This window comes from Lipotes vexillifer, unplaced genomic scaffold, assembly GCF_000442215.2.
Source record: "Lipotes vexillifer unplaced genomic scaffold, Lipotes_vexillifer_v1.1 scaffold916, whole genome shotgun sequence".
In the NCBI taxonomy this organism is placed as follows: Eukaryota; Metazoa; Chordata; class Mammalia; order Artiodactyla; family Lipotidae; genus Lipotes; species Lipotes vexillifer.
The window spans coordinates 1,463,481-1,473,480 of NW_006798383.1; the positions used below are offsets into that span (position 1 = coordinate 1,463,481).

The window sequence follows — 10,000 nt, forward strand, 5'->3', positions numbered from 1 at the left end:
CAAGCCCTTTGCAAAGGAGGATTGGAGGCTGCTGGCAGTTTTCACTAACCTATGCTCTCCACACTTAACACGGGTAATTGAAAGCTGAGCCTATGTTCCTTTCAGAAATTTCCCAGGAATCTGGCTGCAGAGGTTTTATGGATAACTCATTTCAGCAACTGAGAAACAAAATGCGTTTGTGGAATAAAAACAGTCTTTATTTCAATGAGGTTTTTTTCCTTCTTTAAAAGAGAAAAAGGAGCCACCCCCAGCACTTAGCAAGAACCCTCACAGAATGAACATGTCTTCAGATTGGGCTGTGCAGACTACCGAGGAAATGGTGACAGCATCAGGGCACTTTGGCCTAAGATGTTAAAGAGACGATGTAATGAACAGCTGGGGATTTCTGAGGCACAACTGTGTGACACTGGAAGCCCAACTGTTGGCCATCTTCATTGAGGTCAGCTACCGAGCTCGGGGTTTGACTCGCCCCTCGCCCTCTTCAAGATGGGTGTCGCCAGCTGCCGCAGCGCGCTCTGCTGCCCGCGCCTGCCCCCCCCCCCCCCCCCCTGCCGATGCAGGGGACACGGGTTCGTGCCCCCCGGTCCGGGAGGATCCCACATGCTGTGGAGCGGCTGGGGCCCTGAGCCCTGGGCGCGCAAGCCGCGCCCTCCGGGCCGTCCCTGTGCACGTGACGGGGGACACTTTTCCTTCTCTCCTCCCCCTCACCGAAACCCCGCCTTCTCCTGAGAGGCTGCGGCTTTCTATTGCGCTACAACAGGAATGGCCGCCGTACAGGCCAATCAGAACGCGACGCTTCAAGTAAGACCCGCCCCCTGTTGGTCCTCAGGTTCCTTCCCGCTCACACCGGAGTCACTTCCGAAGAGAGAGAACCGCCATGAAGAGAGAAGGGGGTGCCGCCCACCTCTGCTCCGACAGCCTCCCCGAGTCCCAGCGGCAAGACGGCAACCACGCACCCAACTTCTCCAGCCACAGCACATGCCGCCGTCGCCAGCGGCGCCGACATGACAAGGCGCTGCATGCCCGCTAGGCCAGGTTTCCCCTCATCCCCAGCCCCGGGGTCGTCGCCCCCGCGCTGCCATCTGAGACCCGGTAGTACCGCCCCTGCTGCAGCGGGAAAGAGAACAGAGAGTCCTGGGGACAGGTACCGTGCAGAGGGCTTGAGAAGGGGCCGGGTCGCGGGGGCAAGGGTATGAGGGAGGACTGCGGACGGGCGCTCTTCCAGTTCCCGCCATCCTCCGCGAGCTCAGGCCTCCGCGTCCGGGGCCTGGCAAACCACCGCCCCGCCTCCGCGCGGGGGCTGCTGGGAGCTGGAGTCTCCTTTTCTGTAGTTGGGACGCTGTTCTTGGTCTAGTGACCACAGCCTGGATGGCTACGGACCACCCGCCTTAGGTAGAACGTGATTTTTGTCCTTTACTTTACCTGGACCCGGGGCCCTGACTGCTAAATGGCATATTTAAGTGGTTTTCTGTAAGCTGTCAGTTTTACTGATCCTAGTGGTTGAATAGTATAAGCCTTTTCTGTATTGTGGGTGATATTATGTAAGATGTGATGAGAAAAATCCTTCCACGAATTGCTTTAAAGTCCACTACGCACGATAAGTCTTAATTTAAAAAACATGCAGATTTGGAATGTGATATGTTTTCTCCTTCAGTAACTTTACGCTTCTCCAAGGGGCCAGGTTTTTTTGTAAAGATTTTGTGGGAGCTATGTAATGAGATGGGGAGTTTAATCAAATGACATTCTCTGACAATAAAACATGTTTAAATTCTCTACACACTTGGTACTGTCTTTTTTATTTTAAGTTTAAAAGCTTGTAACAAGTTTAACAGTAAATTTATCTTCAGATATTGTGGTACAGGTCCACAACCCCTTATCTTAATTCAGAAAGCTATGAAAATCGAAAGTTTTCAATAAGTTTGGCACCACATCTAACTTGGCAGCCAAACCTGACCAGAACTAATGGAAGGGTATAGATGGTCTTTATCTCATTAGGTGTGAGTGTTCGTAAGTTTTTTGTTTTTGGGGGTTTTTTTTGTAAGTTGTGCTGGAGAAATATTAATGTGTTTGCTTATAGGGTGCAGTCTCAGACCCCACTGGGGGCTTTACATAATGCATCCAAAAAAAATAAAAATTTAGAATTCTAAAACACATTTGGCCCCAAAAGTTTCAGATGAGGGTTTGTGTGCTGTTACAAATAATTTTTTAATTAGTTATAATTAGTTTAGTTATAAATAAGTAATGGACCTTTCTGTGCATATGAACTTAGGGGACTGTTCTTTCTTGAAAGTCACATTCCTGGTTATTTTACAGGTTTCTTGTACGTTTTACCCAAAGCCATTTTTCTCTCAGGTGTATTAACCAAAAAGATGTAATACTTTACGGAAGAGATACAGTGTTACCTTTAGTAATTAACGTAAAAACATTCAGTATTGTTTTGAGTTAATTAGCTGCTTTTTAGTCCTTTCTCATCTTTCTTTATTCAACCAGTAACTGAAGGCATCATCCTTCTCCCCTTTGCAGACCTCTAGTATTTCTTCTTTTACCCTCTGATATAATTTATTTTATGAAAAAAATGCATAGATTCCCACTCATTCATTTCATAGCTGCTTAGCTTTTCTACCAGCATCTCAAACAGACATTGTGGACTCTCAGTAAACCATTAAGAATGGGCATTGCCATTCTAATGTGGCAAAGTAAAGAGTACAAGATGTAGAAGAAGAATAACCTTCAAAGGACTTGGATTGTTCAAGTTTCCTCTGAGCATTCCAAGCTCATAGTGGATATATATTTAGGGAAACTCGTCTACTGCTTATTTTCTTTCAGCTAAAATGAATACATTTTAGCAAAATTTTCCAGAAAGGTGATTTGTTGCTCAACATATAATAACATCCCTCTATGCAGTTGACAACTCTAAACACATGAACATATCAGAATACAAATTATGGTAATATGGTCCTACTTCACTTTGTGTTCATTGTAGGATGCAGAAACCCCTAAAAATTAAAACAGTTTGGTTTTTGTTATTCTTGTTAACTTACTCCTTTTTATCTGTTTTGTGTTTTTCCCAGGCAACGCATTATTTTCGTAAATATCTTAAGAATTCTTAGTAAAAAATTAAGATTTTGAAACACGATTCATTCCAGTTTTTGCTGTTACTTAGATTAACATTAACTGTAGTGTATAAAGAGTATAATATAAGGTTAGAACTTGATCCATTCTTCCTTTTGCCTAGCACACTCTTCATCTGCCTCTCCAGACCAGCAAGATCACCCATATTTGCCATTCTACCATCTGCTCTTGTTATGAGTCTGTTCAGGTTTTACTTAGTTTTTATAATCTCCATTATTCATTCAGCAAACATCTATTGAGCATTATTTTGTACCTGGCACTGGAGATATCAAGGAATAGGATCACATCCCCTCAAGTTCTTTTCTTCTCCCACATAGCAGCAAGCTTTTCAGTCCTAGAAAATACTCTACCAATTCCTTAGATCCACACTCTAGTCTTAGCATTTTAGTACTATAGAGTATATAAACCTCAATACTGCTTTTATAAATTTATTCCTACAGGAAGTGCTGAATTTAATTTTAAAAAGTTTTTATAATCAGCTTAGCAAAGCATTATTGTCATTGTCAGAACTTGATTAAACCAGGTAGTGAAATTCAGCCTATAGTCTATAAATCTACTGATATTCTCCACTTAATCTGAATTATTGAAGTTTTAATATTTGCTAATGTGATCCCATATTAGTTATGCTTTTATTTTCAGGAAACAGTCAATTATAGATTTCTTCAAACCAGCTTCAAAACAAGGTATGTATACTGTTAATGCATTTTTTGTGGGATCTTTTGGGGAGGAAGATGGAATCAATTTTTAAATCTACTCTAAACTCATTAATTTGATTAAACATGGTGTTCAATATAGAAAATATAAAGAAGATGCAGTGTTGTTTACAAAGATAAGTTCTAAACATCATGAAGAAACTTTTTGCTGTTATGCTTTCTTAATTGAAAATATTCCAGTTAATCATGTTCATAATGTATACTATTTCGATTCTGTATTAAAGTAACTTATTTCATAAGTGAAGCTATAGGGAGCTTACATGATGTAACAAAAGGGAGATTTGTGAAAGTAAGGCTATTAAATAATGTCTTAAATTCCCCCCCCAGTAATATGTGTATCATTTAATTATCAATTTGAAAACTTTTGTGATAGCTTAATATTTTAAGTATAATAATTTATAATAAATATACAAATGTAATAGTTTGTGCTATTTTTAATAACATACAATGTGTATGTGTTTTAATTGGCTATTTAGATAGACATATGTTGGATTCTCCACAAAAATCGAACTTCAAATATGGAGAAAGTGGATTGTCCATCAGTGGGACAGAGCAGTTTGAAAGGAAACTATCCTCACCAAAAAGATCTAAACCCAAAAGTGTGCCATCAGAAAAGAGCCCCGTCTTAGAGGCATTCATGAAAGGTGTTAAAGAGCACCATAGAGATCATGGTGTACATGAGTCACGTCAGCCTTGTGTGTCACTGGCCACCAAATGTCCAAAGGCAGTTACAAAATACGTTCCTCCTTCATATCTCTTGTCAAAAGAGACGAAGAAAAAGCATCAGTCTCCAGAGGGAAGGAAGTCACATTTCATTCATGAAAGTAGCAGGGAGAAGAATGATGGAGATCGAGGCAAAATCAGTGCAGATTCTAAAAAGCAGGCCACGGTGACAGAAGCTGACATCTTCAAGAACAGCTCCAGAAGTCTTAGCAGCAGGAGCAGCCTATCCAGGCACCACCCAGGAGAAAGCCCACTGGGAGCTAAGTTCCAGTCGTCTCTAGCTTCTTACTGCAGAGAAAGAGAACTAAAGAGGTTGAGAAGGGAACAAATGGAGCAGAGAATCAACTCAGAAAATTCTTTCACAGCAGCAAGCACTCTTTCCTTAAAATCCTCTAGTATAGGAAGAAGATGCAAACCAAGGCAGGAACAGAGTAAACAGAATGATGTCACAGCCGGAAATAGTAATCTTTCAAACCTGGTATGTGCAATAAATGCTGAATTAGCTTGGCTACTATTTTATCATATTTAGAATACTAAATCTAAAAATGTTTGATAATTGTTAAGAAACAATTTGGTACCTTTTGTTAGGGAAATACTGATACACAGTTTGTATAGAAGCTAGTTTCATTAAATTCCCTCCAACTGTCCGTCAAACTTAGTGAAGCATTGTTTTTTGCCCATAATTTTTTTCAGACCAGGTACAAAGATCTTTCTTAATCAGGAAAGTAAGCATTTTTTTTTAGGCAAGGACAGTCATTTTTAAGTTAGGCTACACTGAAGGGAGATTCTTGAGGGAATGGAAAATCTAAAACAACAGGAAATGGTTTAGAACAGAGGTTCTCAGAATGTTCCTTGGACTAGCAACATCAGCATCACCTAGGAACTTGTTAGAAATGCAGATTCTCAGGCCCCACTCCAAACCCAATGAACCAGAAACTGAAGTAGAGTCCAGCAATCTGCAATTAACAAGCCTTCCACATTATTCTGCTGCACTTTAAAGTTTGAAAATCACTGGTTTAGGTTATATGTCTTAAGTAGTTGAGTATGGGTCTTAGAAAATTTAGAATATGATGAAAACTATCCAGATACATCTTAAGCTCATCCAACTTCTGTTTTGAGAATTAGCATAAAAGCTGTTCCTGTCCCCTGGAAAGTCAAGTTGTTAAGTACATCTGTTTCAGAAAGCTTCTCTACATACAGAGCAACTAAAGGAAGATGAGATATCAAGAAAGTGCTATGTTGATAAGATACTATGAGATTTTAAAACCAGATGGACCAAAAATAAACCAAACTATGACATTCTAAGGGTGAATGGAGTTGTATTTTATACTGCTGGAAAATTATATTTGTAAACTCATGGGTTTGTTTGCAAGGAATTTGGTGCCTTTACCAGTGAGATTTGCTAATGATCAATAGAAGTTAGTAACATTTGGTCCATTTTCATAACATTTCAGTGTTTGGTGGTGTATCAGTACCTAAACAGAAGTATTGAAGAGTTGTAGCCATTTGATAGGCAAATATTAGGCTATTTCTTTATTAAAATAATAGTACAGTAAAGTGCTCTAATATTAATCTTGAGCTATTAATAAAAATTTCTAAGTTTACATTATGAAAACTGACATTTTACATATGATACAAATGTACTTCATTTTTATGAAAAGACTTAAGAATTTAAAATATTTTATTATAGAAGTTTGGGTTTACCTCCAAATTTGGTGCTTGCTTTATTCAGTCTAGAAATCTGTGTTTAAAAATTATGAAGAAAAGTTCACATTCTTGACTGCTCCCAACTCCTAATTATTTTTTTCTCATTTTGCTAATAGGAAAATGGACCTCTTTCAAGAAAAAGATCCTCTTCTGATTCATGGGAACCTGCCTCAGGTAGAATCAAAATTAAATTTCAGAATTTTAAATAAATTTGCATCTTAATGGCACTGTTTTTTACTTAAATTTGTTTAAATATGCAGTTTCCTTCCTAGAGGTAAATTCGGTGTCTCAGATTAGTTAAAAGTTTGGTAATATTATATTCAGAAGGAATAGTTCTTGAATTCAGTATGTGTAAACAGTGGTTTGTCTTGACTCTTCTCTGCCTTCTTCAAGAGTTCCTAACAATGTGCTTCTCATATTGGTACTCAGTGTTCTACTTCTGAATCCTTGGCTACATTAAGAAGCATAATCTTAAATTCTTGGAATTATGGACTGAGGTCTTGATATTACAGATGCTTTGTTTAAGTTTGAAACTGTTATCAAGGTCCAAAACTGTTTCTTAATTTTTCAAATACAAAGGTCCCTTTTTAATATCAAATTCAAGGACACCTGCATGATATTAATTTGTACTTTCAGTAACTGTTGATTGAGAAAATACATAATAACAAACAGCTACTGTTAACTCAGTAATTCTTAAAGTATTCTTTTTAACTAGAAGATAGAACAGTGTAAAATTCAAACACCGCAGAAATGTATAACATAGAAAATGAAAGGCCCCCAGAAATGCCAACTGTTCAGAATAGTCTGGTGTATGAAATTTCTTTTTCTGCTCTAACTGCAGACTTTGAAAAATGGGCTTTACAAATTTCCACAATCAGTAAGATACATTGGACATACTGATAATAGCCAACATTTATTGAGCACTTACAGTGCGCCATGCTTTTAATCATTTGATTCACATCCTTATAAGGTGGTTACTTTTAGAGATGAAAAAACAGGTACAGAGAGACAGTTCTGACTCATTCTTCTTCAGGTTTCATGTAAAACTCTGTTTTTTATACATTCTAGAGGTGTACTGCATTTTGACCGAGTGATCTTGAGTCTTAAAATCCATCTGTAGCCAAGGCTGAAATCATATTTTACTATTGTAGTAAAATAGGATAAAAGAATAAATTTGAGGTTTTATGTGGGTTTTTTTAATTTTTAAAAATTTTACAGTATTGTTGGTTTTAGTGATCAAATTTTAGTGGATTTTGACATTATAGTACAAGAACAATAATTTCTCAGCCATGAGCCATGAGATTGCTTCTGTACTGTGTTACATATTTGTAACACTAAATAAATGATCACTTTGCACTGAGGTGAATGGAAAACAAAATATCTTTAAGCTAGCTCTGCTAGTATAAGGGACCACTGGTGGTGGTGTTGCCACCCAGCTGTTCAGCATTTTTTTCTCTGATAATGACTAAGATAACAATTCTCTTCAGTTCATGGGTTTGCAGATTTCATCAGTGGTGACTAAAGTAGTTTCCCATGTACTGTTTCCCGCATTCTTGAACACTGCTTGAAAAGGATGCTTTCTACGTATTTTCAGAGGCAGGTTTAAGATAATTGCCTTCACTTGTATTTTTATTTCTAATATGTTTGCATGTTTTTATAATCCTCATTAATAATTATGGTGTTGTAATCTTAGTAAACATGCATTTATACTTCAGTTGAATATCAACAGTATAAAGGGCATAAGGGGATTTTTCACTATAGATAACATGAAGAATGTTTATCTTTATCTGATAGATAAATAATGAATATATATTAATAATCCAAATATTATCTTTTATTTATATTACTGCTAATTACACTTAACAGTTGTGGTGATATACATAATCACACATTCATTAATCACACACAAGTTGAGGGATTTCAAAAATGTTGGTAGTGTAGGCATTTAGCTCTTTGGTCTTCCAAGAGCCCTGTCCTTTGGCTGAATTCTGAGGACCAACTTAATCCCTCCCTAGTTTATTCCATAATTTATTAATAACCAATCCCCTATTGAGCATGTGGAGTTTTCCTTTTTTTCTTTTTACAAATTCAGTCCCTATCTTATCTGAGTATTTTGTATATTAATAAATATTTGAAGTGTTGTAAAACAAACATTCAGCCTACAGGTTGTACAAGAAGTATGAAAAGAATCATGAAATGTTTACAGTTACATTACTGCCCTAGAGAGCTTGCAAAAGGAGTCCTGTAGTACCAATTCACTCTCCTCTTAACACTAGATGTTAAAAGCTCTTAATAAGCTGATTTTTCGGGCTTCCCTGGTGGCGCAGTGGTTAAGAATCTGCCTGCCAATGCAGGGGACACGGGTTCGAGCCCTGGTCTGGGAAGACCCCACATGCTGCAGAGCAACTAAGCCTGTGCGCCACAACTACTGAGCCTGCGCTCTAGAGCCCGCGAGCCACAACTGCTGAGCCCGCGCACCTAGAGGCTGTGCTCTGCAGCAAGAGAAGCCCGCGCATGGCAGTGAAGACTAGCCCCTGCTCGCTGCAACTAGAGAAAAGCCCGCACGCAGCAACAAAGACCCAATGCAGCCAAAAATAAATTAATTAAAAACAAAAACCACCGTCCACTTTAAAAACATAATAATACGCTGATTTTTCCTAAACTTTGCCCACAGTTTTTCTTTCCTCCTAGGTAAGTCTTTACTTAAACAAAGCAGGAATTTCCCCTCATTACTAACTGTGTATAAATTGACTTCTCTAAGGAAATGGAGCAAAACTCAAATTAGCAGCTCTGTAGCTTTTTTGTAACCCCCAAACTTAAGATAATCAGTGTAAGTCTTCTCTTTTTCTTAGTTATCTGATTTCTCATCCTGCCCTATAAGGGACCTCTGTCCTTTTTTATAAGACATTTAACCCCAGAAAACTTAGTGGGCATGGAATGATTTCTCAGGTAATAAAAATATCTGTAGAAGAAAGTAGATAGGAGCATTTGTTTATTAATTGATTTTTCATTCTTATAAATTGAGTTTTCCAGAGTATGTATTGATCAGGTTATGCAAATAATTGCTTAACTCTTGAGGTTTTTTTGGTTTTTGTTTTTTAAATCAAGCTGTTAAGAATTTGGGGACATCTGTCCATGTGCAGAAAGAACTTGATTTAGGGAAATTTGATTTTGAGAATACTAGTTATATAAATAGTGAATTTTTAATGAATAATAAATTTTAAGAGTGAATTAATGAAACATCACATTTTTAAACACAGAAATTTCAAAAAACTGGTTAACTCAAATATATGTGCTTCTGGATGGTATACATGCTTCTGGATGGAGCTCCTAACACAGAGACAGGTTGTATTAGTTTCCTAGGGCTACCATAACAAAGTACCTAAACCTGAGTGGCTTAAAACAACAGAAATTTATTGTCTCATGATTCTGGAAGCTAGAATTCCCAAACTAAGGTTATCAGCAGGACCATGCTCTCTCTTAAAAACTATAGGGGAGACTCCTTTTACTTGCCCTTCCAGCTTCTGGTGTTTGTCTACAATCCTTAGCATTCCTTGACTTGTAGGTGCATCACTCCAGTCACGTGCCATCTTCTTCTATGTGTCTTCATATTATCTTCCTCCTGCATGTCTTTCTCCATGTCCAAATTTCCTCTTTTTATAAGGACACCAGTTGTATTGGATTAGGACCCACCCTAATGACCTCATTTTAATTTGATTGCCCTA

General features: G+C 38.1%; 1 pseudogene across 1 annotated transcript; it reads left to right on the plus strand.

The window, feature by feature from the left end:
- Positions 1–670: 670 nt before the first annotated feature.
- On the plus strand, positions 671–1,775 carry LOC103088882 (protein FAM178A pseudogene; annotated as a pseudogene). The gene has a single exon (XR_014368704.1). The product of XR_014368704.1 is annotated as a protein FAM178A pseudogene (transcript).
- The last annotated feature ends 8,225 nt before the right edge of the window (positions 1,776–10,000 follow it).